The following is a 7,795-nucleotide window of genomic DNA, read 5'->3' as shown; positions in this document are numbered from 1 at the left end:
TTGGAAAAATTGATACTGTATATAGCAAAATAATAAAAAATTAGCCAGGCATGGTGGCAAGTGCTTGTGGTCCAATCTTGAGAGACTGAGGCGAGAGGATCGCTTGAGCCCAGGAGGTGGAGGGCTGCAGTGAGCCGTGATCGTACCACTGCACTCCAGCCTGGGTGACAGAGTGAGACCTTGTCTCGAGAAAAAAAAAAATATATATATATATATATATATCTTCATAACACTTGTTAAAGACAGTAAGGAAGGCTTTAGTCAAGCCGGGGCATGACCTTTACTCAAGGGACCACTTTGTAGGGACCTTGAGTAGGGACCACTTTGCAGTGGGGCATAGAGACTGGTCCCAACTCCAAATACAACAAGAAAAAGTGGGTATTTATAGCTAAGGAGAAGGTGGAAAGTCACTGGATGGAAACTGACTAAGAGGAGACATCAGAGATGAGGGGGGACTCTGGCTAAACCAACCTCACAGGACCCGCAGAGGGCAGGCCAGGGAGATCAGACATGGCCTGGCGGAGGATGGAGGATGAGGAGCCTGATCAGATATCGAGGGTGGGGGGTGTAGCTAAACTGGCTGAGCAGGACTCTTGCTAAAATTGGACCATGCAGAGATAACACAGAAGTCCAAAAGTCAGGACCCAGTTGAAAAAGCACCCAGAGGCTAGAATGGAGAGAAGAAAAAACGAGGGAAAAAGGAAAAAGCACCCCAAGGAGCCTGAATGGAGTTAGGTGGAGGAGACAGTCTCTGGCGTCGCTCATCTCTGCACTCAGCCTTAGTGCTCAGCACCCCTGGGAAGCCTACCGAGATCACAAAGGTGAAAAAAGTGCTTTCATCCTTAACCCAGTCCTTATCCACAACCCCCTCCCCAAGGGCATGACAATGCCAGTGCTCCTGTTCCCTAAGCTGACCTCTGCGGGGAAGGAAGAAGAATGCTTTTCATTTGAGATGAATGGGACACATACCATGGAATGTCAGGCAGTGTGAATGGGATACAATGACGAAAAAAACCACCCCCAGTCTTAAGAAACTTGCAGGTTTTGTGGGAAAGGTAGAAGCAGCAAATACTACAATACAAGGGTAAGTGGAACTGGAGAGATCAACCCTGTGGGCTCCCTTCCAGAGCCCAGTGACCCCAACAACCCTGGATTTTGAAAGCTGATCAAGTGCAGTGCATGGGAGAGAACGGAAGGAGATGCCTTCAGCTTCACAGGTGTTTGCTGGAGTGATAGTGGCTTCGAAAATCAAGACCCCTTGGAGACTGGAAAAAAACCTACATGCAAACAATTGCTCTGGGAGTTGCAGCAGTCAAGTCACTTCTGCTTTTTATTGCATGATTAAAATACCTCCGTGTAATAACTTGGTTTTTTTGTTTTTTGTTTTTTTTTTAGATGGAGTCTCACTCTGTTGCCCAGGCTGGAGAACAATGGCGCAGTCTCAGCTCACTGTAACCTCTGCCTCCCGGGTTCAAGCGATTCTCCTGCCTCAACCTCCCGAGTAGCTGGGACTACAGGCACATGCCACCACACCCAGCTATTTTTTAGTAGAGACGGGATTTCACCATATTGGCCAGGCTGGTCTCGAACTCCTGACTTCGTGATCCGTCCGCCTTGGCCTCCCAAAGGGCTGGGATTACAGGTGTGAGCCACTGTGCCTGGCCTTAAAGCTTTTTTTTAAAGGATGTCAAGTTAATGGAATGTATTCTGCTTCAGAAAATAAAACTCTCAGGTTTTCAAAAATTAGCAACCCCAGGATTACCAAGGGTCTGCTTACTGTTTACAGTATGTGAATCCTACTTCCTTTTCATGGTTGTAAAGACTGGGATTTTCTGGGAGCTGAACTGCAGGAGTCCGCAGGCCACCTGTTAGGACTGTGCACACTCCTCCACAAACACGCCTATGGGGGGATCCTTGGCTCTCTCCGCAGGGGTGCGTTGGGTATGCACCAGCTGGGAAGAAAGGATCTGTCGGAACAGCAATCAAAGCCAATCAAAGCCATGGCAGGCCTCCCAGGGTGTTACTGGTGGTGAAAACAACCAGCTTCCTCTTCCCTCCCTCCAGCATGGCAACCACCGCCCTCAGACTCAGAGATACCTGGAGGAGTGTGATCGGGCTGACCTGTTGCTCTTATCTGGAATTCTTTTAGGCTGATGGGAGATCACTTCATTTCTTTCTTTCTTTTCTTTCCTTTTTTTTGTTTTTTTTTTTTTGTTTGAGACAGGATCTTGTTTTGTCAACCAGGCCTGAGTGCAGGTTCAGGTGATTCTTCCGCCTCAGCCTCCCCAAGTAACCTGAGTAGCTGAGAAAACAGATGTGTGCCACCATGCCCGGTGAATTTTTGGACATTTTGCAGTGATGTGGTTTCACCATGTTGTCCAGTCTGGTCTTGAACTCTTGAGCTCAAGGGATCCTCCCACCTTGGCCTCCCAAAGCACTGAGATTACAGGTATGAGCCACCGTGCCTGGCTACCCAGGAGATTACTAATTTTTGGCATAAATCCATCCAAAACTATTTATTAGTTTATCCACTCGACATTGATTTATTATTCCTGACTGCGGCCAACAACACTGTGAATACTTACCCTGCCTCAAGCTCTGTTCTAGGTCCTAGAACATTCATGAAAACTTGCTTATCTGCCGTCTGGCAGGTGAGAAAACTTTGTAAGAACTTTCAATAGTAAAAAGTATGAGAAGATGTACAACAGATCTGGGACTATTTGTAACATAAACCCGGCGGAGGATGTAGGAGCAGAAGTGGAAGGCCCTGAAGAGGGTCCTGCACACGCCGGACAGGCCTCCAACAGAGAAGACACACAACCTGGCCCAGCACAGTGGCTCACACCTGTAATCCCAGCACTTTGGGAGGCTGAGGCAGGTGGATCACCTGAGGTCAAGAGTTCGAGATCAGCCTGGCCAACATGGTGAAACCCCGTCTCTACTAAAAATAAAAAAAATTAGCTGGGTTTGGTGCAGGCTTGCAGTCCCAGCTGAGGCAGGAGAATCGCTTGAACCTGGGAGGTGGAGGTTGCAGTGAGCCAAGATCACGCTTCTGCACTCCAGCCTGGACGACAGAGTGAGACTGTCTCAAAACAAAATAAATAAAATAAAGAAAACACACAGTTCACACCACAGCCACCAGGGTGATTGTCCAGGTTGTATTTCTGCTGACATCGACCCTTCGTGCCTTCCTCTTGCCGCCCCTTCCAGCTACACCTCCCTGGAAGGCACATGGTCCACCAGAAGGGTCGTTGTATGGGTCAGAAATCAGGTTACCCTTGGAGAAAGAAACTACTGAGAATCAACCCGAAGGGAATTAAATGAACACCTGTAAAGGAATGTGGGGACTTACAAAGCATGGGGCTGAGAAGATGCCAGCCGGCAAGGGTAGGTCCAGCAGTCAGAGGAAGCCGCTCCCTGAGGCAGCGAGAACCGAGGCTTGTATGTCACAGTTGGACCATACAATGACCAGAACCTATTCAACCACATCATCATCTGCTGAAAGTTAAACTGAATTTTAATACATTATTACACTTTTATTCATAATTTTAGGGTTAACCTGAAGGGCTACTCTGCTTGGAGCCTGAACAAAGAGAAGTCAGGATTAGGCTTTTGTGCAAAGGAGACATCAAATTTGGAGAACATGAATGTCTTGAGCAATGGAGAGGCAGGCCGAGGTCGCCCAGTGATTTTCCACGCGTTCCTTAGCACGCTCAGCTTTTCTCAGATTGCGTTCAGTGGTTCTTAACTCAGAGGGATTTTGCCCCTCAGGACATTTGGTGATGTCTGGAGACATTTTTGGTTGTCACACTGAGAGGAGGCACTACCGACACATCGTAGGTAGACAGCAGTGGTGCTGCTGAACCTCCCACGGTACACAGAACAGCCTCATGAAGAATGACCTAGCTGGGGCCCGAGATCATTGCTTTACCTGGAGGTGCAGCCAGTCAGCCAGGGGAACAAAGCGGTACTTGTGGGCTGAGCAGAGAGGGCCCTGGGGAGATCCTGGGTGTGTGTACATGACGGCTGGGCAGAGGTTGAGGTGCTGAGTCAGAGGTATGTTCCTGAAGGCACCCACAAGGGGGCCGCTTCGTGGAACTGCAGGCCTGGTCCTGAGCAGCGTGGCCTGGAGCTGTCTGGACAGGCCTGCAGAGAAGGGCGCCTACCTTACTGAGGTCAACCCACACACATCCAGTAGTCACAAGGCTGCTGTCGCAACGGGCTACCTGGCCTCTCTTGTGATGATGTTTGTTTTTATACGTGATGTTACGCTTTGTTTATGGACACCGAAGCTCAGAGGTGTGAATGAAGACTGTAGCGGTACTGGGGATGTGTTCTCCGTTTGTACTAAAGAGTTATGTCAAAACCTAAACTGTAGGACTGACGGATAATGATAATGATAATCTGTCTAAGGCAAAAACATAAGCTTAACTGCCTATCCTAATATAACAGGAAACTAAACTAAACTATTTATATTGAACTGAATTCTCCTACATTTACAGTCAGATACCTGCACCTTCCTGGACAGGCAAGAGACACTCCCAAATTGCGCTCTATCCTATTATATAATGCTTTCGGCCAACCTGCATGTGTAACTTACATCATTTTCAGAATACGAATGCTTCAAGTGGCATATTAGACATTAATAATTTAAGCAGTGAAATTAACTGGTACAGAATATATAGGTAAATAATAAAAGAAGTAGGCCGGGCGCGGTGGCTCAAGCCTGTAATCCCAGCACTTTGGGAGGCCGAGACGGGCGGATCACGAGGTCAGGAGATCGAGACCATCCTGGCTAACACTGTGAAACCCCGTCTCTACTAAAAAATACAAAAAACTAGCCGGGCGAGGTGGTGGGCGCCTGTAGTCCCAGCTACTCGGGAGGCTGAGGCAGGAGAATGGCGTAAACCCGTAAACCCGGGAGGCGGAGCTTGCAGTGAGCTGAGATCCGGCCACTGCACTCCAGCCCGGGTGACAGAGCAAGACTCTGTCTCAAAAAAAAAAAATAATAATAATAATAATAAAATAAGTAATTAAAATCTTTGTTCCATCTGTTCATATTAGCTATACATGTTCTCAAGTCCCAAAGAAAAGATATTATTTAAAAGCAATTTTAAAAAATATTTAAAAATCAGCACCCTATAGTTCTCATTTAATAAGTTAAATGGGCAATTAATCGGTGTTTTATTTCAATAGAAGCTTATTTCAAAAAGCTTTCCACAGAGTTATTTTGTGTAAAATGGTAATTATGCCCACAATTTTTTAAATGAAGCTTTCAGAAAGGGCTCATTTTGGCCATAAACATAATTTTCATTGATGTTTCCCTTAAAGACAAATGTTTCCTTCACTGAAATAGACTTTTGGAAATTGTTTAATTATTTTTACATTGGCAATTGAGCATCCTCCTTGAGTATCCTCATTAATTACTACATTGCCACTGGCACCTCAGAAGTACCTGGTGTTTTCTTAAGTTCTTTAAGCTCTTTATTTTATTCATTTATTTAGGTTTTTTTTTTTTTTTGAGACAGTCTTGCTCTGTCGCTCAGGCTGGAATGCAGCAGCCTGATCTCGGCTCCCTACAACCTCTGCCTCCCGGGTTCAAGTGATTCTCCTGCCTCAGTCTCCTGAGTAGCTGGGATTACAGGCTCGCACCACCAAGCCTGGCTAATTTTGGTATTTTTAGTAGAGACAAGGTTTTGCCATGTTGCCCGGGCTGGTCTCAAACTCCTGACCTCAAGTGACCCGCCTGCCTGGGACTAAGTTCTTTAAGCTCTTAATGTAGAGTCTGAAAAGAGGGTTTCAGTCTGGGATTAAGTGGCTTTTTATTTATTTATTTATTCATTTATTTATTATTTGAGACGGAGTCTCCTGCCTTAGCCCCCCTAGTAGCTGGGACTACAGGCATGCACCACCATGCCCAGCTAGTTTTTGTATTTTTAGTAGAGACAGGTTTTCGCCCTGTTAGCCTGGCTGGTCTCGAACTCCCGACCTCAGATGATCCGCCCACCTCGGCCTCCTAAAGTGCTGGGATAACACATGTGAGCCACCGCTCCCGGCCAAGAGCCAATTATTTAATATTCCTAACTTTTTAACATATCCTAAAATACAACTCGACACCCAAGTTCAGGCGTTCAGGCGTTCGCCAATGCTCTTTTGTTGGCTGCCCTCCTCTCTCCGGCTCTGCTCCAGCCCCGCCCCAGTCTCCGACCCTGAGGACCAATGTCTCGCTGCGGAGGAAGCTGCGCCACGCCGGCCTCTGCCGCCACCTGGCGCCCGGCCGGGGCACGACGCCCTGGACAGCCTCCCTAATAGTATGAGCCGCGCGCCCCCGTGGGCGCCCCTGCCCCTCGCGGCTGCGCGCCTCCTTGGGCTGCAGGTCTCACCCCCAATCCCACTCCCACGTGGACCCGGGTTCCCTCCGGGTTGAAAGCAGGAAACCTTCAAGGCTCACTCATCCTAAAAACGACCTTACTCCTGCTAGCCTCCAGGAGCCCCGCACCCTGCTCGCCCTGGTCCCGGGAAGGTACCCCATCCCGCCATCCCACACCCCAGAGCGGATCCAGGGCTAAATTCTCCCAGTAGCTCCGTCGGGGCCCTGAATGACCCCCGCACACCCGTGCGCACTTCCCGGGGCTGGCCTGACTCCTACACCTGCAGCCCCTTCTTCGCCCAGGCCCTCAGCTGCTCTCAAAACCAGTGTCCTCAAGACTGCGCCTGTCACGGTCGTGCGTGGTCCCCAGGCAGTCCGTGCCTAGACACATCCTACTGCATGGCCCAGAGGCCTCAACGGAGGGCTGTGCTTTCTTTTTTTCTTTCTTTCTTTTTTAGGGGGGCAGGGGAGACAGGGTGTTGAGCCTTGCTCTGTGGCTCAGGCTGGAGTGCTGTGGCGCGATCTCGGCTCACTGCAATCTCTGCCTCCTGGGTTCAAGCAACGTCCTGCCTCAGCCTCCTGAGTAGCTGGGACTACAGGGCCCCCCCCCATCACACCCAGCTAATGTTTTTAGAGATGGGGTTTCGTCGTGTTGGCTAGGCTGGTCTTGAACTCCTGACCTCAAGTTATCCTCCCGCCTCAACCTCCCTAAGTGCTGAGATTATAGGCATGAGCCACTGCTCTGGCCCTTAAAATCCACTTTTCATTGAGCATCACAATACAATTGAGAAACGGTTTGTCGTTATTATATAGAATAAGAGATGACACTTCAAAATGATGATTTTTAAACATTTTTGCTCAGCTCATGAGGCACCAACTTAATTGAGACTTTTTACCTTTTTACCTTTCCAATTTGCTTCAAATGCCAAACGACCATTGAATGGTCAACGCTGAGCTGTCAGCAACTTCTCCTGTAGCTGTAAGAGGATCAGCTTTGATGATTGCTGTCCATTGATCACTGTCAACTTCCCATGGCCGGCCTCTATTTGCAAAACTTCTCGAACCACCGCTGGACTGTGTGTGCCCTAGCAGTTCCTGGGCCGAATACGTTGTTGATGTTGCCAGTTGTCTCTTCTGCATTTTGACCTCAAATAAGAAAATTGCTCGAATTTGCTTTTTGTCTAACATCATTTCCATAGTCTAAAATAAACATAAAATAAACAGCAATTAATAAGTCATTAGCAAAAAAACATAAAGCAAGAAATGCCCATTAATGATGTATAACGTCATATTTATTTAAGAACATATTCCAATATCAAACAGCAAATTCCAACAGTGCAAAAACCACAATTACTTTTTTTTTTTTTTTTTTTTTGAGACGGAGTCTCACTCTGTCGCCCAGGCTGGAGTGCAGTGGCCAGATCT

This window comes from Colobus angolensis, unplaced genomic scaffold, assembly GCF_000951035.1.
Source record: "Colobus angolensis palliatus isolate OR3802 unplaced genomic scaffold, Cang.pa_1.0 Scaffold287, whole genome shotgun sequence".
NCBI classification, from domain to species: Eukaryota; Metazoa; Chordata; class Mammalia; order Primates; family Cercopithecidae; genus Colobus; species Colobus angolensis.
This window is presented reverse-complemented; position numbering follows the sequence as displayed.